We start from the raw sequence: 24,222 nt of genomic DNA, 5'->3' as shown, positions 1-24,222 counted from the left end.
CAGAAAAGAAAAGGGTACACGCTGCGTCTGCAAAAATTGCCCGCCTTCCGCTTATTGCGGTTTCCAACGAAGCGTGCGTGCAGGAGCAGTCGGCTTTCCCCGCGCCTGTCGCCGAGAGATACGGCGGCATCGGACAGGAGCCCTCCGCGCCCTCGGTTCGAAGACGGCCGCGAAACAAAGAGATGCACATAAAAAAAAAGAAACGGATGCTCGGCGGGACCGGCAACAACGTAGCAAAAGGTAGTGAGAGCCGAAGGAGGCGGCGATGCTCGCGCCGAGTAGTTTCCGGCGCCACCGACAGATGGTGCCACGTTACAGGGACTGTTTCTCGGGGGGCCGATGGGGCGCGCGGGCAGGCCGTCGGCGAAGGCTGTGGGCACGGGGTCGTAGCCGCGATCGGAGGTCCGCGTGCTGCCAGCGCCCGTGGTTCGACGTGCTTTTCTCAGTGCCGGCCGAGCCGCCGCTCCGTCTCCCCAACACGCGCCGCATCTCTCCTCTCCGGCATCCGGACTTTGCCCGCGCTTCTTCAAAACCTTCACGCTGGTCGGGAATACAGCGAATCAACATCCGGTCGGGTGAGTGGAATAAAAAAAATGTGTAGGGCTTCACATGGCTTCTTTTTATGTAAAGGACATCCTAGCCTGATGGAAAAGAGCGTCACAACGGGTGTTTACAGTTGAAGCGCGTGACATTAAGACTGCCGTAATAATTAATGACATATTTTGCTCTAATATGTAAAGGCATACATATAAGCTTAGTAATTGGTGTTCTGTTGGAGTTTCGGGCGGTAGAGGCGGGAGAGCCGATGTTCGAACTTTAGTGGCCACGAACTGAAAATGCTCTAAAATAAGTAGTGACACGAATGAATATTGAGCCAGCCGTTCGATTAATTTACTCGAAGAACAAAAGTTCGTTCCCAAGTGTGCGCCACATTAAGGAACTGTACGCGTTCATGACATAAAGTAGTGCCAAATTTTTGTTTACTTGCTTGTTTTCTAATTAAAGCCAACGAAGAAATCAACCAATTTTGGTGGCAATTTACACTATACGCCCTTGGTAAAAGCTCCTCGTTTTAATTCATCCATTCCGTGTACTGGCATGCGCTTAGCGGAAAACATGATGTGTTGTTTGAAGAGGATGAGTTACCGACTCCTGTATTGAAAGAAAGGAACATAACACAATTTCATTTTAGATATGAACGATTTATTTGATTACCGAGCAAGCTAGATGCGTGATTCGGAATTTGCAGCTTCTTTTGCCAAGCACTTGTTTGAACTTCAGAACGTTCTGAAAAGTCATTGCTCTTTAAACAAGGGAGCCTTATAAGGATATGCACAGCGACATCTCTTTTTGAAATTTAGTTATCACCTTTAATTAACTTTTTCGTTATAGAAATGTTATGTCGGTTCTTTCTCTCGTTTGAAGGTTAATTATTCGCTTCTGATAAAAGGTCATTTTGCACGTGCTGACGAAAAAGGACCAGCACACCAAGTAATGGTAAGCTGATGAGATAACTAAGGCCCGTGTTTCTCACTTGCGCGCCGTCAAGACTTTGCTTGTTCTGCTTTATTATAATGAGTGACTCAAGTGAACCTTGTCACACACCTTTCACAACACCCGTGTTCGCGAAGGGTGGGTTGGTTTGTAATTAGCAGGCTCGGAAGCATTACCGGAGGCACTCATTATTCGGGATTATGCACGAATAGCAGAGAAGCCAGATAGCTTTTTTTTCTTGGGGTTGTTTTCTCTAACATCATTTTTGTGCTTTCTTGTTGACTGTCGACATTTATCCTACACAAAAACAGTTATTACGACGCGTGACTACGCTTAAGACGCATGATCGTGCAAAAAAAAGAGTGCGTTTTGTTTTTTTGAGACGCACCTGCATGAAGATTTTTTTTGCTATTGAATGAGCTTCTGACGAAGTCGAGAGTTCGACCGAATACCGTCTGGTCAGGCAAAGGCATCTGTATAAAAAGGCAGGACACTGACCAATGTTAAAACGCAGGACACTGGCCAATGTTAAAACGCAGGACACTGGCCAATGTTAAAACGCAGGACACTGGCCAATGTTAAAACGCAGGACACTGGCCAATTTTAAAACGCAGGACACTGGCCAATGTTAAAACGCAGGACACTGGCCAATTTTAAAACGCCAGTTAGGAACCTGCTGCTCAGCCATCATTCCGTCGTGGACAAGGGACCCGTACGGATCCCGAAACGTCAATTTTATTTTAACAATGGTGTGCGTCCTGCCTTTTTATACAGACGGTAATTGGAACACTTTAAAAATTTTTTCCTGAGCGAACCCCCGCTGTGTTCGCGCTCAAAGTTCACACGAAGGTCGCATTTTGTGGGCTATTTTGTTTGATACCGGGAACAATGACGGCACTTGCCTGTTTATCCTGAAAATAAGTAAAAACGATTTTCGCATATGGGAAAATGGAGGAGATTTGGACGTGCGAGCCCCAAAACCGGGTTTTCTGATCGTCTGTTATCTCATTTCTAGGTGCATTTTCTGATTGTCTGCTGCACCATTTGGCTCCGTACGTGAATCCCAAACATGCGTTTCACTCTGCAGGTGGTTCCGTCGTTCCAACATGAACTTGCGCTGGCTTGCACTTCCTAATCAGCCGCCATTTTCCGATAGGCGAAAATCGTTTTTATTTATTTTCAGAATACACAGGTAAGTACCATCGTTGCTCCCAGTATCAAACAAAATAGACCACAAAGTGCGACCTTCGTGGCACGTTTGAGCGTGAACAGAGGGGCGCTTCACTCAGGAAAAAAATTTTAAAGTGTCCAATTATCGTCGCAACACCCTGTATGAATGAGCTTCAGCAACGCTGCACAATTTTTAGCGGTTACTATCACACAAAATAACTGCCTACACGCCTGCAGTCTCCTCAATGTAGCAGGAATGATATCGTATACATTTGTCACTATTATAGAGATTTCGGCGCAAGTTAAAGATACCCAGGTGGGCGAAACTAATCCGGAGCAGTCCACTGCGGCGCGCCTCATAGTCCATCTGTAGCGCTCCATCCCGTTAAGCCCCGTAATCAAATCAATCATTACTTCCGTCAATACCAATTTTGTAACCATTTTGAAACCCGGAATCATGCGTCCTTTTTCTTTTTTGATAGCTGCAATACCGTCACATTTTTAGATGTTGCGTTTCGACACATCAAGAGATGTTTATTAGCGTGCTTGACAAGATAGTGTAAGTTATAAAAACACCAAAAAATAAAAAAATTTAGCACCTTCGGGTCTGGTGATCCGGGTGGAGGGTCGGTTGACCAGCACCAACCCGAATCACAAACAACATCTAGAAGACCGGGCGAGACATGCCGCTGAGACCCAGGGCTTTCTTGACTAAGGAGGTCCCCCAGCCGGCGGACAACTTAACAACATTGACTGCCCAATTAAATGTTCATTCCTTCTCCTACCTTCTTAGCCTCAACTTTGCCACGTCGTACGCTTAACTTTCCTTAGAATTTGCCCAAAACGGAGAAAAAAATCGCGCCCACGCCATCCGTCCAGATTGTTACCCTGCGATGCGACATCCGGGTGTGCCGAATCGGCACGACGGGGGCGAGCTCATTCCCGTGCCTTCACGCGGCGTCGCTTATCGTAAGCTGTCTGCTCCTGGGCAGTACGTATGACGCGTGGTCCAACCATTCCAAAGTAACGTGTGGCCGGTGTTTGCCACTGCCACGTTGACGCCGCTCCGCCAGAAACGCAGCCGCCCCTGCCCGCCATTGTCCCTTGACCTATGATTCACCCGGTAGCTCGCTGCGCGCGCGCTCTGCTGCAATGAGACAAATCCAGTCAATCGTTTACCCCTTTCGTCTAACTCCTGTCCAACCTGGTTTTTTTTTTTCGTGCATGCGCATGAGATTGTGCCGGAGGAGTTTGCTGCGTACGGAGGGCTGCCGAATTGCCTTTTCACCCAGCAGTATAAAACATCGTTTTAAAAAGTATGGACTTCGAAACATCCAGTGATCGTGCCAGTGTGATACATCTAGATTGCAGTCCCTTAGAACAAACAGCTGCCCCCCAATTTTCGATTGCGTCACGACTGGCCCAACGCCAATGTGTAAGCCTCCCAAGAGTGTCTAGTAAAAATACTGTGGTCGAAGGCTTCGCGACTCATTTAACGCACAAAAGATTTCCCAACGAGAGTAGGCCATGACCACTAAAGCATGTTGGCGCGCGGGTTGCTTCGGCTGGTACTATTTGTCTCTAAAACTAAAGAAAGGAAATTTCATCCGCTAACAAAGTACGCCACACTCTGCATGTTTAGCGCTCCCACCTAGCGTCTACTTCAACGAATATAACTCAAGTCAACTTTTTTGCTGCCTATCGTTTTTGTTGAATTCTACGAAGAAGGTTTGTTGAAAGTAATGAAAGTGTGTTGCCATTAGAATAATTCTAGTTTGGCGCATTTCTGAGCTGCGTTACTATTTTTAGCAACCAGGCTTCAGTCCACGTAATAAAGCGCTGTCATTTTTGAAAGGTCTTTCCCGTTCCATTCCAAAACTGTCAGCTTTGTTGGTGGTCTTCTTTGTCGCAAACTCTGATCTAGTAAGACTTCGCTACGGAGTTTTGGAATGATACGTTTTCTGAAAAACGTGCAACATAATTAATGCGTGATGAATTATTATAAAACAGATACTCATGACTGTAGCAAAGGAGAAATGAACAAATCTTGAAACGTGTAAATGTATTGAAAAAGTGACATATTTTCATTGGTCATTTTGTTCGTGCATATCAGCATGCAGAACGTCCAGCCACTACTTGAACCAAGATTTAATCGTATAGCATCGCGTACAGCTTTCGTGAAATGGACCTTGCTCTCCATCTTCAGAATCGTTTCTATAAACGCAGTAGCGGCATCCAGCAGCTCTTCACACCACCGACATGGGTCGCCTGACTCAGCTTATTTTGTTTTGTAGGGGTGATGACCCTTAGGAGCCGGGGCTGTTGGCGTCTCCTGTCGTCGTCGTCGTCATAATCATCGTCGTAATCATCGTATTATGTAGTCACGGTACTAAAACACCGGGAAACTCGTATACGCCTCGCTCTATAACGTAACGTGGGCTAAAAGAACACTGGGACACTCGTTTACGCGCTAGAGAGCTTCGTGCTTCAAAGTCCAGAAACTTTACAGCAAAGCTGTATACCTCTACTTCCAATGGTTTCATCTCCGTTGGCAAAAACGCGAAGGCGGCAAGAATACACTTATACACTGCATGCTTCGACCCTCCTCAAGTTTCACGTTAGTAAAGATGGCCCGGGATTTTTTATTCATGTCCTCACACAGAAAGCTCAGATGGTGTCATAAATACTTGTAAAGCTTGCAATACTAATGTTTAGCAACGCCCACATTAATCAGACGCATATTAATTGCGACGGTTGAACACCAGCCTTCAGATCGGCGGATGCAGTGGTCATACGACAATCCCCGCTTTTTCGGATTTTTGGCCAATCTGACGATCTTACCAATTTCTGATTCTACATACCTTCGTGCTGCCTGCCCGTATACATGACAACAGAGCCATTCTGAAGAAGTACTCTCCTTTATTTGTGCTTTTAAAGCAGCTCTGCCTGTTCTGGGGGTTGATCGGGGCTGCAGATCTTTTGAACAACAGACATCACATCTTCAGGTAACGCTACCACAAGTATTCTCAGGAATGAATAGCCTTTCCTGTAAGGAACTTCTTAGTCACTGCAGCACCGTAGGCAGTTCTAATTCTTCTACAAACCATGAACGCTTTTGTGGGGCTTCGTATCATAGCGCTAGAGGTTTTCTAACAGCCTGTCACATGCTTTAATCTTTACGGTTAACTTGTGGTTCACTTTCAGAACAATTTTTCGAATGAGAACGTTCGCCTGGACATTACTGATGCCAATAAGTTCTACAACGTGATCTAGATTTAATTTGGCCTATAGAGACTGTACTTTTGTTCCTCCCCCTTTATCGTAGTTCCGTTTTTATCTCTACTTTTCGCTGTTAGCCTGCACTGCCCTCAAACGAAGCCGACAGGAAGACAGGAAGACAACAGCACAAGCAGTGACGTTTTTTTTTCTGTTAAAGAATAGAATTGGGAACATTCGTGATTGGCTACGATCAAAATCTGAGAACCATTAGCACTTTAGTAAGCTTAGACGGTTAGATAGCTGGTTGGTGCCAATGCATAGGGATTTCAAGGCCTCGGACGTATCCTCACTGAAGGCGACCAAATCATTTCGCTTTGTTTTGTCCATTACTTTATGCTATTGGGTAGCGTCGATACCTCGTCACCTCTAGGCGGCCAAAACACGTCTTTCTGATGAATACTGCGGGAAACGACAAAGCACATGTTCGATTGTCTCTTCAACCTCGCAGGCGTCGCACTGATTCTAGGACACCGACCCCTAGAATCGACTTCGCAGAAGGCAACAAGAGCCCTTTTGCGTTTTATGTAGCAAACAGGCTTAGCCGAAAGACTATAGTGCCCGCAAAGGGACTAAAGTGTGTGCGCGGCCCTGCTCCTTTCCCCTCTTTTTTGCTTGCCCTCCCTTTCATCCCCTGCACACCCCTTCCCCAGTGTCGAGTAGCAATCCGGGCTCTAAGCGTGGATAACCTCTCTGCCTTTCCGTTTGCTTTTCTCTCTCGTGCAGCTTCATACTCCTTTTGTTTTGATGTCGTTTGGTTCTTCCAAAGAACTGCACGTAGCTCAGCGCGAATGCGTTCTGTTTCATACGCTCTGAATTTTTTTCTACTCAACAATTTGTTGGAGTCATTCATCAATTTTGCTCCACTTCTTCATAAGAAACAGTAGTAGTTCGCAAACACTCTTCTGGGTTACAGGAGCGCTCAAACGAGCTTCAACGCAACGCACCCTAAACACGAGCTATTTAAATTAAAGCTTTCTGCGCAATAACCGACTCCGCTTTTGCGTAGTAAGCGTTCATTGTTGCGAAATCTGTGTTTGTCGTTTGCGTCAATAATTTTATGGTGCGGTAGTGTTTTTTTGTTTTTTTTTCAAAAGAAAAACATTTTTCGCGAAAACACTCTTCTGAGGACGTTTAAGGTGACTTAATTTCGGGTAACCCCGTTTGCATACGAAGGTTTACTCTCAGTTACTTGCACACGAACTCTCTTATGTCCGAAAGTTTTTGGTACGCTGTTGCACTCGAACTATCCTGTTTCAGTTATTAGGCTAAATTTTTCGCTAGTACTTGCCGCCTTGCTTTGTGAGAGCAATAAAGGTGTCTCCTTTTTCCGTGCCGCTACGGGTTAACATTTTGCCTCATTGAAAAATCAGTAAGGTTAACGAAGTTTTCTACCGTGTATATCAAGGATTCAAAAAAGTACATTCGGTAATTTTAAGTAGACGATGTACTTGGGCGAAAACTTGAACGGAACAAGTGTTTCAAGTACCTATCACGCCACGACAAAACAATAGAAAGTAGAGTGTTCGGACAGCCCATTCTTATAGAAAGATTCCAGAGAATCTATCACGGCTACTAGCATAAAAATGAGTCTGAAGAATACATGCGAATGTAACCTACTGGCTATTGTATCTTTAAGGCACCGGGTTTTCGCAAAGTTGTCAGACATGCGTGTAATGACAAAATAATGTTGCGCTAATTTGCAGCAATTTTTGTCCTTTCTTGTGGGTTTTGTTGCTTGAGCCACTTTAAAGGCACCATGCAGCCCTTTATCTCCCTTTTTTATATAAACATTTTTTGATAGCATAGTCAACAAACACACTGAAATAAGGGGTCACAAAGTACCTCTTCGAGTGCTCCAATTACGTCAGTGCTGCAGTGTAGCGGCTGTTGGCGGGCTTTCTTTCAGTTGCAGCAATAAACGCATTGGACAGCCATTTTAAAGAAATGCCCCAAAAGCAAAGCATAAATGGAAGGCGCAGCGGCTGCGACGAGAAAATCACGCAGTGTCGCTCCTCGCTGGCGATACCTGTAGCATCCGCAGTGCTTCCAGGCAAGACGAAAAAAGGGAAAACGTTGATCGGTAGTGTTGCACTGTCCCTTTAAACATGCCATAAATAGGGTTGCGAAGGCTATAAGGCCTTGAGCTTTCGACCTTTCCTCACGCCTCAAAGCACTGTGGAGGCTACGAGCACATGACCTCCTAGCAAAACAACCTAGAGACACTTGTCAGGGCGTTTGCACTCCGAGGTACTCGCAGCCATTGGCTCCGCTCGGAGGTTCACCTGGCTTTGCATTTTTAGCAGCCGCCGTGAATGCTCTGCCTACTGCTGGCTGCTCGGCGCAGCTTTTCACGCCGGCCGCGCTAGAGCCGACACGTCAGTTCTTGCATACGGGAAACGAGCGTTTGAAGGCCAGATTAGGGGCCGTAAACGCAACATGCTCGTTCACAACAACAACTGAAGCATTCCAACTGCGACCAGTGACCCACTTGCGTTTATTGCATGCGACGCTTTCGCGGTGAACAGGTGGTGTCTCTGAGGCCAGGTCGCGCAGAAAAGGCTTAGCATTGCCGCAGTTGTTCGGTCACAGCTTTAGGAAGCCGCACCGACAACGATCCCCAACGCAACCTTTCACAGCACTATCACCACTTTTCCCGCATTTCTAAACCACCTTTAAGCAATAGTCTGCATTTGGCAGGCGGCGACGAGTTCGAGCTGCTGCGGTGTGTCCCGGTTCGTGCGCGGTCCTTGTTCACCGTGCAGGCAGATGCTTGCCGCGGTCGCGCGCGTAGCGTTTGTGCCTGCAGAATGCGCTCCGTGCTTACTGGCGTTATTCACATACTTTAAACGACCCGCTGAGCAAACTCAGCTCAGCTCATGTGACGAATGGTGACGATCGGCATTCGCCCCAACAAATATACGCCGTGACGGAGTGTCGCTCTCCTAAAAGCTGCCCGAACTTCGGAAACCACCCGTGGCATCCACGCGAGCCGGAAACGCTGATTGGCTGCAGCATATGATGGAACCCGTCAATAGCGACGCTATAGTCTTCAGGGCCAGCTGCGCCATAGAGGCGACGCCACAGGCAGAAACTACGTCAATGCTCCGTTGAATGGTGACAGGAATTCACATGTAAACAAGGGGGAAAGAACTTCTCTAGAGATAGCGCGCTTGAAATCGCGACTTTATAGGGCGCCTTTACGGATTTTAGGGGGTGGAGGTAAGGGTAACAATGGGTGTTAATTTGCAGAGGGAATAATCTGGCTAATTGCTAGAAAATTGTCCTCCACTTGCCTCATCTGAATAGATTACTTAAAAATCAATTGGATGAATTAAGCTGCGTTTATGAATCGTAAAAGTATGCACTCTAAGAAGTCCAGGTAGGATGTCTTCCCCACAATGCTCCAGAATGACCAATCGAAGTGGCCTAGTGTGCAAATTCGGCGAGTGACGAAGCCCAACATATGATTTGACTAGAAATGCGTGTGCGAAGGGACAACACGCAAGGCGTCTATGTCGTTTTGCGTTGCGAAATGTCCGTGCGCAGATGCCCCTTTTCACTCAAATTGGATGCTCAGCCACCCCATTCCCCGAATTTGCACACTAGGCCACTTCGCGAGATCATTCTGGAGCATTGGGGTGAAGACACCCTACAGGGACCTCTAATAGTGTAAGTGATACGTCTCACCAAGTATCTTACGAGTAACATTTTACAAGTTTCATTTGGAAGGTATTCTCATGCTACATCGCTGTATACGCTTTCCATTAAATTGTGTTTATTGAAAAAAGTATATATTTAACTGCAGTATAGTCCCTACAAGTGAACAGAGCTCTACAGAACGTATAAAACACCTTTAAATGTTGATATTACACAACTTCCTGGAATAGTCATGCTGGCTGAAATCATGATGTCAAAACATTCTTGGCACTTATTATATCATATGCGCCATCGTAACTTTATGGTCATGCTTGCAGTGTGCCCATGCTTTGCTTGCTTTTGAGGTTTTGCGCTATAGAACATCGTATCACAGACCTTATTCCTTTCAATGCAATGGTTCTGGCGCAGGCAGTTTACGTTCTCATAAATTTTCACAAATTTTTTTTCGCTGCAGATAGTGTTTGCGCTTTAATGTATATAGTGCTTGCTTCATTGGTCTATATTTGGAGCTGCAAGAAGTTTCTACTAATTCAGGTATACCTCAGCATCTCCCATGCTATTTGAAGCGCGAAATACTAACGCAAGCATTTTACATATCTCAAAATCAAGTAAGGTGTACGTACCAATCAACTTTCTTAGAAATGAATTTTTATTTAATACGCTTCACCTATTCCCTCTTAGCACCGCTGCGCATTCTGATTAGTCTAGGCTCTTTTAGTAAAAAATTTAAAAAAATAAGCAGAGTCTCAGATGACGAGGAAATGAAGCCATCCCGAAAGCAAGCGAACGAAAAATTGTTCGCTTTTTAATGACTGAGCAGGGAGTCGGCTCATTAGGCTTCCGTCGAGCGCGTGTGCTTCGCTTTAGAAGAAGCGAGTTGCCCAACGCACTGGGTTACGCGAACCAGGTTCAAGTAATTCAACTTGAGCAAAGCAAGTACGAACACGTAATAATCGCCAGGCGAAGCCCCGACGCAGCAAATTGAAAGTCTACAGTCTGGAAATATGTATTTGTTTCCTGGAACCGTAAGGGCGACGCTATTTGCGGAAATAAAAGAAGCGACACCGAAACCCGCTACACAATGATACATTGGGCTTTTCCCAGGCGTGTCTCTTTTTTTTTCTTTTTTTTTTGAAGATGCACTTTGACTTTTTTGCCCTGAATTATACATGAGACGGCGAACTAAGAGCGCTAATGTTAAATTTGAGGAGTAGAAAAAAAGGGTAAGTTTCGTTCTTTCTTAGAATGAGAAGGAAAAAGTGAAAGAGTATGGCGCAAGAGACTTCAGACAGATTGCCATGCTCGCGAAAAAATGAAATCACCGGATGGGATTGGCAAATTCTTAAAAGGGATGAGCTGCCAGTCACTTCTTTAGGCGAAAAAACTACCGAAGAGAATAAAATGGCGTTAATGTTGAAACAACGGAGACCCGATTACAAGAGAATTTTTTTCCGAGAAGTGTTGGCTGTACAGAGAGATCACTTCAAGAAAAGGATCACTCGTAAGTGCTCTGTAATTGAAAATTTCAAAGCCAAGCTATAAAACGCTTACACTTGTCGCAATTCGAAACACTTCTTCGTATTGTGCAGCGTAATGATTGCCCCTCTGCTTCCGTCAGACACGAAAGACATGAAAATCGGCGCAGCTTGGACTAGTGGTGCAAGGTTGGAGGAACAGCGAAGGTGATGACCCGATCTCTTGGTTCGGCTCAGGTTATGTGTGGTTACGCTTGGATACTCGGCCAAGTTTATGCATGGTTAGGCTTGAGAAACGGTTAAGTTTTTCTTGTGGTATCGTCATTAATCCCCCAGAGAGCATAGAACAATCGGTCATTAGAGCAATCACAATGTACGCGAGCTGGTAACTCCGGATCTTCTTCAAATCACTGACTTTTTTTGACGCCGCTTTACCGGAGCGATATTCGGGATTGGACTGAAGTCGTCGCATCCGTTCTAGTGCAGCATGCGGTGGTTTTTGCACCGCGACTCCTCTTCTTCGGGAGTGACGCTCATCTTGTCGCCCCATCTATCCGTTCGACAAACACCCGGCTTTTGTACCTCTTATAAGTTTCCGAAACTTCCGTTGAAAATTCTCCATGACTCGCAGCCCCGCATGGGTTTGTCCGCAGCCCTGCACAGCTCTCCCAAAGTTGACCGCATTGCACGTGCTAACACCAGCGGCAACCGGCTTCGCGAACTCGGCGTGTGTAGCGCGAGCCTTTCTGGGCTTCCCACTTGAGGCGCTAATGCACGTGTACTGCCGAAAAGAAGAGCACGCGAGAGATCACGCCACGAACACTGAGCAGGGAGTTGTCGAAGGTTGAGTGGTCACCTTCCCCTGAGCAGTGGGAGATACTGCTGCCCAGCTGTCGACCTGAGGACCAGCTCCTGCTTGTGACCAGGGCTACGGCAGCCTGGACAGCACATGAGCTCCTGGACTGAGAAACCACTCCTACATTACTGCGTAATAAAGTTGTCTCTCTCCGTTTCTCTCATTCTCGAGTGGTACCAGCGCGCGCGATGACGTCATAGCTACGCTAGGATTGGCTCCGCCTACGCAGCTCCGTGAAGGTCGTGCCGGGCGCCTTGCGCAGAAGGAGATTTTTTTATTTGTAATATTTTACTAACGCCCACGGGCCAAGTTCAAGCATAAACAGCGCCGCTGTTAAAATTGCGGGGGATGATCACCGCCTTGAAAGAATGTGAAAGCAAAAGCCTTGTTGGGCGCTCTGTTCATGCGCTATTGAAATTTCTGGTGAACTTTGCTGCCGTGCTTGACACCCCCCTCCTAAGCTCGTTCTGCACGCTCGCCATTACCAGGAGGCATGTTTACCCTTAAGGGCGGCTCCTTTAGCACGTGCAGCAGCGACCAACTGTCGTCCGAAGCGCGCTGCGCCGCCCTTTCTCAGAGCCCTTGTCTGACCTTTCTCCGAAACCACCGTTTCCTGGCGCATGACATCCCGCTCGCTCCTTGCGCCTGAGGCCATAAAAAACTGGGCGGTATACTTCACCCGTATCCAGTTAGCTTTGGTCGATTTTTTCAGTCGCCGAGACACCACTGTTTTGTAAACAGCGAAGCTGTTTAGCAAATCTTCATTTGTCGTGTCCGCAGTTAAAAAAATAAGAAAATGCCGAGAGCTCATGTGTGCGTGCCTCGCGACGACTACCCAGCGTCCCCTGCGCACGTTTGCCAAGCCAAGCATACACACTTAGGGAGATTAGACAATATTTCGGCGACCACATGGCAGTTAAACCGACCAAGAAAATGCCGGGCACTCGTGTGTGCGGTCCTCGCGGTGACCACGCAGGGTCCTCTGCGCAAGTTTGTCAAGCCAAGCATGCACACTTTAGGAGATTGGCCAAAATTTACCCAGAAAAAAAAAAAAAAAACTCCAGCGCTCACCGTAATCGTGGCAACACTTACTCGGAACGAGAAAGATACGTCATAGCGTACGCTCCTCCAACGGGATGTACAATGATTATCACTTCCAAAAAAATGAAATAAGCTTACACTTATAGCAACAATGATGGAGTAAATGTCGTTGTGGCAGCAAAGAAGCAAATCGGCTGCAATCGTCGACTTAAACCTTCGTGATAGTCGTGAAGGCTGCGTACAGCTTCGCTGCCTTCAAGTCTTACACGTTGGTGTGAGCTTCCTTCATCTTTTTTCAGTCCTTGAGCCATGGTTGTGGGGCGCTGTACTTCCTCGCAAAGCCTGTAATAGCTCTTTTTCTCTAGATTTGTTGACGTTTTGCTCCTGCCTACGTGCTACGGTTGCGGCTCTATTGTAGAGGCTACCAGGTACCAATTGCCGTATACATTGCAACGTTGAATGATTCTGCAGTGAAATTGTGAAAAGCGCAGTTTGACATCTTTCCGCGTTCTAGCGCGTGCGTTCTACATCTACATTGCTGAGTGGGTGAATAAGGGTGAGGCGCTTCCGTTACAGCCGTTGTTAAAGGGGCCCTGAAAGGCATTTTGAGCACACTAAATGAACTAGCGCAATCGCTAGATTGGGTCGCCAACGTCACCTGTGCCAAGTATTACTCTTTTACGCGCAGCGGAAAGCTCACACTTTTGTTGCAAAGTTTGTCGCTTTTTTCTCACCCTTTCCTTCGTGTTTTTGGACGCCGCCATCTTCACATGTCTACATCATCGATTCCCAGATGTTCGTCATGAGCTAGACATCCTGCTATTGGGCGGCTTTTTCACGCACTTCCGGCAAAGAGATGAGTCGTCTGCTCAGCGTCGGCTCGCCGGCTGATCAGCCAGCGGAGTGCCGGAGTGCTTTGACATTTTACGACAAACGAAACAAGTGTAAACAAACGCTTAACCGTTTGTATTGAATGCAACACGGCCATAACACGACGTGGATTTTATCTTACGTGAGTACGTACCATAAAGAAAGTCCCGTGGCACTTCTTTGGTGCAATCGCAGAGAACGCCCTGAGCCGAATGCCCGGGTTTGACGCGTACATTTTATTCAACTTCAAAACAATCCAGAGATGCGTTTCGAACGAACGCAACGTCACAACATGCGTTGCAAGTCTGAACCGCGATTGACAGACGATGAGTTGCCTCCTCGTGCCCGTCGTAAATTCGGCACTCACCTCACACCCGGTTTTCGGGGACGAGCAGCAAGTCACAACTCTGGCGCGCAAGCGAGAAGGCTTTTAGCCAGGCACACTGCACATACCCCATGCGAGGTTGAGTGGTACGTCGTTCGAGAAAGATAATCCAGACCATGGAAAGCACTATCCACCCGCAGAAGTACAATGCATTTCATCGCGAAACGAACGCGTCCACAACACACAGGAGGCGATGCACACACACACACACAGCTTCGGTCGCTGCATTGGCTTAGCTGCAAGCTTCGTTCGGACAATCAGCGATGCTACGACGATACAGAGCTGCGTGAGGATGACGTGCTAACCACTTCACGTATTTAAAAACACAGGGGCAAAGAACTAGGTTCATCGGAAGCAAAAAATCTTTCCTCCATTATAGTGCCTGAAATATACTGGCTAGTGTGCCGAGGGCGGGCTCCAGGCGGGCGCCGGGAGCGATGTACGCGGCCGTCTGCCGCTTGGGGCGCTGCCGTGCGGGAGTGTGCGCGTTCATCCGGCCCGAGCAGATCGCGCGGTTACCTCCGAGCTGCGTAGCAGACGGCAGCGGCAGAACTTTCCATTCCCGCTTGCGACGAAAGCGAGCGAAAGCGACGGGAATTCTGTCGCGCAACCAAAATTTGTCCCGACCATTCGACAAAAACGATCGTCGCGCGACAAAGCGACGGAATTCCTGCCGCTCTCACTCGCTTTCGTCGCAAGTGCGAACGGGCCTTTATGCGCAATCTCCGCCCCACATAAAACAAGCTCTTGCTTGTCGCCTGAGCATACGGTTGATATCTGACTACATTACACTGTGCTTGCCAGTGTATTTAAACGATGTCACTAGGTTTGAAACGTACGCGCTCGGCGTGCAGCTTTGTAAACGCAAGCGGTTTCACATACGCACGCTATTTTGCTTCTAATAGAGTTTTAGCACAGCGTTTGTGTCCTTTGCATACGCTAAACGCTAAATTTTTGCGTCCCGCTACGTGACACCGCGATGGGAGTTTTAGTAGAGCGTCTCATCAGTGTTGCGTAGCGACACACTAATGCATACGGCGCCATCTGTCAAATGTTTTCCGAAATGTCTCGCCGGCTGATCTGCTAGCAGAGTGCCGGAGTGTTTGGGCATTTTACGACTATCCAAACAAGTGCAAACAAACGCTTTCCCGTCAGTGTTGAATGCAACACATGGGTGCAGCTTGTCAGAACACGGGTTATCGCTGATCGAGTGCAGCGTTGGTTTGCTCTTCGCCTTCACGTTCATCGCCGCTGATAAAGCGATCCAATCCGGTGCGTTTTGTGCACGGGTTCTGTTTCGGTTGAAAATGTCTTTTTTCACATGCCGCCGGTAGTAGGAATTACAACCACCGCAAAATAACACCCGGCACCAGCGGGGCCACATCTGAGACCGCGCTTTTTGGATAAACAGTGCGCGGTGCACCAAAGGGAACGAGCGCACGATTCTCCCCACGCGGCTGCGAGTTCGCCGCCGATACCAACTGCAGGCAGCTACGTACACCGCGAAAGGGCAAGGCCAGGCCGCACACATGCGGCCAGGTCATTCGTTCGCTTTTCCAGCCTGTGTCCATGGTGTCTACAGAGATGAAAAAGCCGAAAGAGCTGTCCCGTAGCAGACGGCAGTCTGTGGGAGCGCAATAGCGGAAGTACGTCACCGCTGAGGAGCGGAGCATCATGGGAGGGGAGGCCAACAGCGAAGAAACAGTTGAAAGGAGGAGGAAATACGGCGCGACGATAATTCGCGGTTTTTGATTTACGATTTCTCAGCTAATACTCATCGCTTTAACAAAATTCTTGCAGGAGGAGATTGCTAATACATTGCTTTATTTGGTTACATGTACATTCATGCATCGGCGGAAGGCATTTCAGGACCCCTTTAAGGAAAACTACAGTCAAACCTCGATATATCGAACACGGGTATATCGAATTATTGCCTATATCGAACACTTTCTATATCACGCGGGAAATCACATGCATTTTTAATTTTTTATTTCGAACTGGGACGGACATGAAATGGGTATATCGAACTCCGCCACCACAGACTGGCCAGGCCGCTCGCGCTCTGTTGACAGGCGGCGGGCTATCCCGCAGCACCCTCGAGGATAGTGGTGGCGCGATGGGCGTTCCCGACTGCTGCGCATCGGTTGCACTAGAGTCGTTGCACCGAAGCTGAATTAGACGGTGCAAAAGAAGAATGCGAGCTTGAAGAAACCTGGGCCAGCTGGAGCGCTTTGTTGGGGCTGAGCCACGAAGCATGTGCATTGATGACTTAGTTGGCGGTGACGACAGCACCGGTACGACGGCGGAGTTCACGGGTGTGGAGATCCTAGCGGAGGTTACTACTGAGCGCACAAACGAAGGCGCTGCCGAGGTTGTACCCGCAAGCGCCGATAGTGCCCCGCTCCCGACTTCGACCGAGGCTTCAGCGGTTGTGGCCCTACCGCACCGCTACTGCAGCGCTATAAAAGGCACCGGCATGTCGCTTGTGGAACGTTTGGACTACGTTGAGGAAGTCGTGTATAACACACCAGGCTACCCTGCTGCAGTGCTTTAAGCCAAAAGAATAAATACTTCGAAGCACCAAGTCAGTATTTACTGCACAATTCGTTCATTTATTGATTTGTACCAGTTTATGACGCGTTTTCTACGTGATTATATATATCGAATTCTGGTTATATCGAACTATTTCGCGGGCACCATGCTGTTCGATATATCGAGGTTTCACTGTACAATGTGCCACAACTACAACGTTTACGTAGAACAACTAATCAACAACCGGTGTGGAGAGGGGGTGGTTCAAAAAGACGACATACGGCCGCTTCTGGAGTGAGGTAATTTGGGAGATCTTATGAATCAAGTAAATGCAATTTTCGCCCTGATAAGTAGGTTCATATTAAAATAGGCTGGTCCCCTGTGTCTGCACCTCTCTCGGTAATAAAAGGTGGCACCTATGCCGCCCGATGGTTGTGAAGCTGTACTGAATGTTTGCTTCATCATAACCAAGATTTGTAGCAATTTGTAAGTTGTTATTGTTAAGTGTTTTCCTAGACCCAAGCACAAGAGCTAACGCGAACTGCTGCGTATCATATAACAATACCTGACATCCTGCGTGCAGATTCAACCAACAACTTGTGCTTTCTGTGCAGGTATATATTGTATGAAAACACTTATGCCACCATATTTCAAGAGCAGCCTCGTCTGCAAATGAAACTGCTCATTTTTCTGGTTTTCCTACATGCTAATATTATTTGCAAAACAGACACACTTTTCCGTATTCCAGGTGCTATCGAGTTACATGACACAGAATCTAAAAACGCATTATACGGATTATTTAGAAAGTTATTTTTAAAATCGCAAGATGTATATTTTAAGGTCGTTGCCGCGAAATAGCGGTAAACTCTTTCAAGAGGACCGGAGGAGGCGTTTTAAAGCTGCTGATGACAGTATTCCTTAAGATATTTACTAATATGGGAAAATATGTTTAGGGTGTATTCGCCAGCACTGAAATCATTTCGCGAAATCTTCAAAGTTAAAAAAAATTACTCCCACCTCCCCTCGCGGGAACCCCTGTGTAGATGCGACTCATAGGGGTTCCGTTGTTGTTTCCGTTAGGTTGATTCTCCCATCGCGTGAAACGTGCCGTGAACCCCCTGCCGCGGCTATGACGCAATGTGGCGCGGCTATGACGCAACACAATCCAAGACAATCCACTTTAATCCAAACCAATCCAATCCAATCCAATCCAAATCCAATCCAATCCAATCCAATCCAATCCAATCCAATCCAATCCAAATCCAAATCCAATCCAAGCCAAGCCAAGCCAAGCCAATCGAATCCAATCCAATGCTCCTCGCGAGAGAGTGTTCGCTATCGGAGAGGAGAGGGGGTGAGCGGCGGAGAGCGCAGCTCGCGCGGCGAGGAGGATGGGGGAGGGGTGTGGACGGACAACGACAACGCCGTATGGAGGGACAAGGCGAGTAAATGAGATGCCGTCCCATTTAAAATGAAGGCGTAGCGCAGCGACAGGCAGGGATGGTGAGAAGATAGGAGAGGCGCTTGCCATCCTGCCCGCCCAGTCTGGTCACCGTTCTTGTTGTATTTGCGATAAGCTTTCATTTACAGCCGTGTCCGAACTCGCCCAAAAAACTTTTGTTGATGTATACTCAGGTTTATTACGTGGAGCTGAACATTACGGTTAGCAGTTTATTTTCATTTTTGAGTGTGTTAACTTCACAACACAGGCTCCTTTATGAGTACCACAACAACATTCCGATCACTCCAGTGTTCAAATTGTACCCCGCGGCCCACTCTCCTCTCAGGTGGTATTTTGCCGCATGTAAGATTTTTGGTTTCGAATGATTCTCTGGAAAAATTCTCTGCTCGGAACGTCAACGTTTACGCTTAATTTATAGGAACATTTTTAAAGAAAAAAACTAAGAAAATGGCTGCGCTTCGTGTAAAAGAAAAGCGAGAAAAGATGTTCGAAAGGTGCGTTAAAGGAAGTTGCGTACTACTGGTTTTATATGTGGTGAAAAGAAATCTTTTTTTTTTTTCATCTCATGTCAAACATTCATTAGCAATCGCTTAAAACAAGGTGCCAAAATTTCCTAGGTCCCAGTATGCGAAAATTTGGTAAAACCCAGTACTCGCAGTCTAGCTGCATAATAGCGGTAAATAAGTAGGAACAATAGTTGCCTGCAACAACAAAGTCGATGGTGTCATTGGAGACAGATACGGAAATCGCACCTGAAAAATCCTTGTGGGATAATAATTTCGGATTCACTTTTCAAGACTGTTTATTTTTGAAGAGTGTTTTGAAGAGTGTAAATAGGGCTTTAAAATAAGGCTTCGTGTTTATTGTTCTCTACTCGCGTATTTTATCAGACGATAGTTAAAGACATTATAAAAGGTAAAAAAATATATATATTTTGTAATATTGTAGCTGAGGTGGAAACGCAATCTAAAACAATAAGAAATAGATGTGTGCATTACTTAAACCAATGCCTGGCTGGTTGTGGGTCGCGAGAGGTACTAAAAAATGGAGTCACAAAATTTCACAGAATCAAGGCACGTTAAATGGGAGTTTTAATGTGCGGACGTCAAAAAAGGATTTAAAGGCACTTTTCCAAACTTGCCGGGATTCATCTCGCAATGCTTCGCATATGAAACTTCCGTAATTCTTCCAAATTTTGATCCCTAAGCAATGGCAGGTAGAATTTTCAGCACTGTACGGTGGATAATTACGGCAACTATACCGGCGAACAATAGTCTTATTCAGAAAGGCTAAAACGAAAGAGTGAATTCGAGATCCTAACGTGATATTCCGGTGGCTTGGAGGTCCCTCACATGGGCATTGCGCCGGTCAAAGAGAAAGCAGGGGAGCGCGCCAATATCCGTTGAGGGAAGGGTTCAGTTCTTTAAGGGGTATGGAATGCCGAATTGTAAAAGGTGTCGATGTAGAGTGTAGAGCAATTGTTGTTGCGAGAACGCGACCAATCAGTATCTTTTACATCAAAAGAGCCGCCCCAAACCTGGGGGAGGTGTCTGCCGGCGAGTATATTGGCCGTGAGCGCGAACACAGGCGGCGCTGCGAAGCGCGACTCCGTGACGTCAGCTTAGGGATTCTCGCATTTGTCGTCTGCTTCACTCAGGGTCGCTCTCCCTGCTGTTTCTTTGCGCTCGGTCAATGTCTGATGCTTGTCCGCACCAGAATTGGCGTGTGGGTAACTTTTTATTATAATAATAGGCTTAAAATCGCATACCCTAGCTCATGGTGTTAATTAAAGCATAGTTTTGGATACCGCCACGGGAGAAACAATGCCGGCGCCACCCCATTCCTTGCGAAGCCGGTCCTGTGCGGAGCGCGAAGAGTCGGAGCTAGGCGTCAGCTTCTCATGTAAGCTTTCGAACAAAAAAGACAGTCAGCTGCTAATAACCGACAACAGCGAAAATAGAAGACTAAAACAAATTCTAGGCCTTCAGGGCTTTGGCAGAAGGCATCACGATTCCGGTAATCATATCTAAGGTAAAACAGTTTTTGCAATCTTGCCGAACGCTCGAACGCGTTTTGTCACATCACTTTACGTTGTCAAGGCATGAAAGTTTGCCGACATGCACTATAGACTGCAAAAACTGTAGGTCGAGTTCCAAATAACCCAGTGTGTATATACGCGCGTGCTGATTCTATACCAGGCATCTAACCAGTATGGAGGTATATTGAGCAAAACGAGTCACGTCTTCGTTAAATTTATAGTAACACATATACAGGGTGTCCCAGCTATCATGCACCAAGGTTTAAAAAAAGGGAAATTGCGTAGCTCGAAGAAAACCTAGTGCATAATGTTTGCACTACTGTGAAGAAGCGGAGAGTAATTTTTTCGTTAACGAGACTTAATTAATTAATTATAATTAATTATCTAACTCGAGAAATACTGTCTAAATCACTAAAGTGTCAATGAGGCACTTGTAGGTAACCACGAGGGGCATCTAACTACGCTATTTTCAGCGACGAACTAATTGCGTACTCATTTATTTTGACTGATAAAGGAAACCCGCGAAATATGAAAAATACCACGTGACGACGCTTACGCGCGCATTGTAAAGCAGCGTTCCCAAACAAAGCTGATTGAAAGCAACTGCTTCGCGTGTTACCCGCCCGAAGAGACAGCGCATCACCTTGATAATAGCATGCATGGAAGGAGCAGCAGCAGCAAGATTCGCGGGACGCGTGTGCAGATAAGGAACAAACTCGGTCGCGATTTCTTCTTTCTTTCTTTTGTCTATTTGATTCTGGCTAACTCAGAGGCAGCCTGTTTGAGGGCGTTGCTTTAGGGTGCGCACGGAGGCGTCGTCACGTGGTATTTTTCATATTTCGCGGGTTAACTTTATCAGTCAGAATAAATGTGTACGCAATTAGTTCATCGCCGAAAATACCGCAGATAGATTCCCGTCGTGGTTACCTACAAGTGCCTCATTGACACTTTAGTGATTAGGACAGTATTTCTCGAGTTAGATAATTAATTACAATTAGTTAATTAAATCTCATTAAAGAAAAAAATAGTGTCCGCTTCTTCACAGTACTGCAAACATTATGCACCTGGTTTCTTTCGCGTTACGCCTTTACTCTTTTTTTAAATCTTGGTGCATGATAGCTGGGACACCCTGTATGTTTGTTAAGACTTAGAGGGATATTTCGGAACATTTTGCCCAGCCATATCTTCCCGATATTCGGATATGCGTTCTAGGAAAACTGCACTCAAGAGGAGGAGGAAGAGGAAGAGGAGGAGGGGAAAACTTTGTTTAACAATTAAATCGATCTGGTTAGTGGGCCGGGTCCTCAGTCCAGGACAAGAGAGTAAAAGTAATTTTCGTCAAATCATAGAACGCCATCCCGAGTAGAATAGGATTTGTTCTTCGCGCCTGGAATGGTTGAAAAGCAATAAAGAGCTACTTGGAATTCTTCTTCGGTTTCGAGCCTTGTAATATATGCAGGTGTACTATTTATTACGTTAGTTAGCTAGTATATCATGCCTTCAACGCCGTAATCATGTCATCATTGTTCGAGTTGAGAGTCAGTTCGTTATGATAACGATATAATTACGATAGAAATTCGGAGCACGAAAGCCGCCTTCGAGTACTGTGGACCACGTTGTTTAGGGCGCGATCGCGGTGGCGTAGCACAAACCTTCTCATTGTATTTGCATGTGAATAAACAAAGCACGCTGCGGATATGCACCTTTTTGCACGCAGCCGTAATGAAAGCCAATTTGTGAAGAAGGGAATGTATGCCATACAAAATGAAGGGAATATCCACACGATCTTTGTGAGGCTCCCAAACATCCCGAAACCTCATAATAAGAAGTTGGGGACGGCGCAGAAAAATTAATGCGTTGGGCAGAAAAACAAAAGCAAGAAACATTAATCCGATACAAGACAACGACGAAAGAAGCAGAAGAAAGCCGCTTTATTTCCTGCTGTGCGATGAGCGTGTAGAGGCCGCTGCTTGGTACGTAGTATTAGACTGTTGAGTCTTCATGGTAGCATCTCAAAAATACTGCAGGGAAGCCTACGCATTTTGAATACTTATCGAGAAGCTCTGATCGCTGATCCTCGCGAATAAGCAAGAAAGGACGAGTTACACACGATCTTCTGACCGATACTCTGAAGAAAGTTGTTCTCTATCTCTTCGTGTGTTGCAAACTTGTGGGGGAGACAGCTTCAAATTATTCAGATGTGTCAGAAGCTGGCAAAATAACTGAGTCGCTAGAAATACGCTTTTTAACCCACCACAGCAACGAAGCGGGCGATTTCAAGCCCAGGCACTGTTGCCCCTCACAAGCGGAGTGTAGCAGACGACAGCGGCGCGAATCCCTAAGCCGACGTCAGAGCCAGGGGGCGCCACTCAAAGATCTCACCGCCAATAGCGGAGAGAGAGAGAGAGAATCCACTTTATTGAAACTCTGGTTTTAGGGTGGGGGAGTGGCAGTGCGGAAGTGCGGGCGATAATGCCGCAAGAGAAGCCCCTGGCGCCCCTGTAGAGGGTGCACCACCGCAGAGTTACCCGGACCGTGGGGAAGAGAACTTTTTGTAGAACAAGTGCAGTAATCGGGAGAGTTGGTATGCCAATTTCGAATACATTGTTCGTTGTGACAGACAAAGCTCGAAGCAAGAGGGCACTATCACACGCAGTGCACTCAGTGTAATCCTATTTTTTCTTAATTCACCCCTTTTCTGGCGCCGCGCAAAATGTATGCAAACGTTTTGTAGAGAGTTGTGTTGTATCCCTATGTGTGAAGTCGGTCCTGCCTCAAAACATTTTTTTATCGTAAAACTCAAGCTCTAAGGCAAGGTTCTTTACGAAGCGCCAACTTTTTCAGCGATGAAGGACATCTATTCTGACGTGTTCCAAGGAGACCATGCCGGTTTACTAGTAGAAACACATTGCTTGAAGTGGTCATTTGGCTGAAAAGGCAGGGTGCTTCCTACCGTGCCTTGAAGGAAAAAAGAAACTATCCGTATCTTTTTGAAATCTTCATCATTCAAAATGATAGAAAATAAATTAATCCCCGACCACGTGCTCCCCATATACCTCCGTATGCCTTTAGATACCATGGGGGTTTTATGCAGTGTGACAAAATACTTTACTCCAACTATGTCTCAATACTGAACAAAATTACTTGTAAGCCTAAACTGATTTTTGTAAGACTATTTTCCAGCAAAAAAACCCTGATCCAAGAACAGCGTTAGTAGGGCTAACAGTACCCTGCAGGCCGGCCGTCTGCAAGATGCGTGTTTTTCTTTTTTTTTTTTTTGCAACATAACATGTTATGGTGCAGTAACGGGGTCAAACTACACAGTGTCTTCTTAGGAGAAGAAAAAGATGGGCGATTTCTTATACACACTTCACATGCGCAATGATAAATATATAATAGAAATACTGATACTACAATTGTTCTTAAACCCTTCGAATGATTTCTTTAATTGCTGCCTTAGTAGCGCCTGTGTTGGAAGAGTAAACGCCCCCGCAGAGTAAAGTGCAATTTTTCGCTTTGAGAGCTTTCAAGTCACATGCATAATTTAGGACAAAATTATTGTTTTAATCACCGAATTTTTTTAGATCCAATATTTAGTTTTTTATTATGGCGGTTGCGTGGTCTACATATACGTGTATCCGTAAGCACAGCCAGCCGCAGGTGTAGATGGGGAACGTAGAGTTCGTTGACTGATGTGAAACCCTCAATGATCTTAAACCCCATATTTTGTTTTTGTATTCCGGGTTTTTAAAAATTCGTGTACATTGTGAGCACGCAAAAATTGCAATTTTATGTCGAAGAAAGTCGCCCCAAACTAGTTTTTTATTCTTGTCTGACGTGTACAGTCTTCCACCTACAGTAGAACCTAATACTTTGAAGAATAGGTGGGGAATGCTGTTTTTTATACAGAAGTCGCCCTCTGAGCGATAGATCTACGCTCATGCAACATTCATCAGCCCATCG

At 46.3% G+C, this 24,222-nt stretch overlaps 1 protein-coding gene across 1 annotated transcript in view; it reads left to right on the top strand.

The window, feature by feature from the left end:
- The first annotated feature begins 271 nt into the window (after positions 1-271).
- The window catches only part of LOC144174538 (cell adhesion molecule Dscam1-like), a 345,506-nt gene continuing 321,555 nt past the window's right edge, over positions 272-24,222 (top strand). Inside the window, exon 1 of the mRNA XM_077703291.1 lies at positions 272-575. The gene's annotated coding sequence lies outside the window, so the exon portion shown is untranslated. The remainder of the gene's footprint in view (positions 576-24,222) is intronic.

Source organism: Haemaphysalis longicornis, unplaced genomic scaffold (assembly GCF_048455015.1).
Source record: "Haemaphysalis longicornis isolate Haplotype H1 unplaced genomic scaffold, Haemaphysalis longicornis Haplotype H1 scaffold_3, whole genome shotgun sequence".
Taxonomy (NCBI): domain Eukaryota; kingdom Metazoa; phylum Arthropoda; class Arachnida; order Ixodida; family Ixodidae; genus Haemaphysalis; species Haemaphysalis longicornis.
The sequence above is the reverse complement of the archived record's forward strand: the minus strand, read 5'-3'. Positions and strand labels throughout refer to the sequence as shown.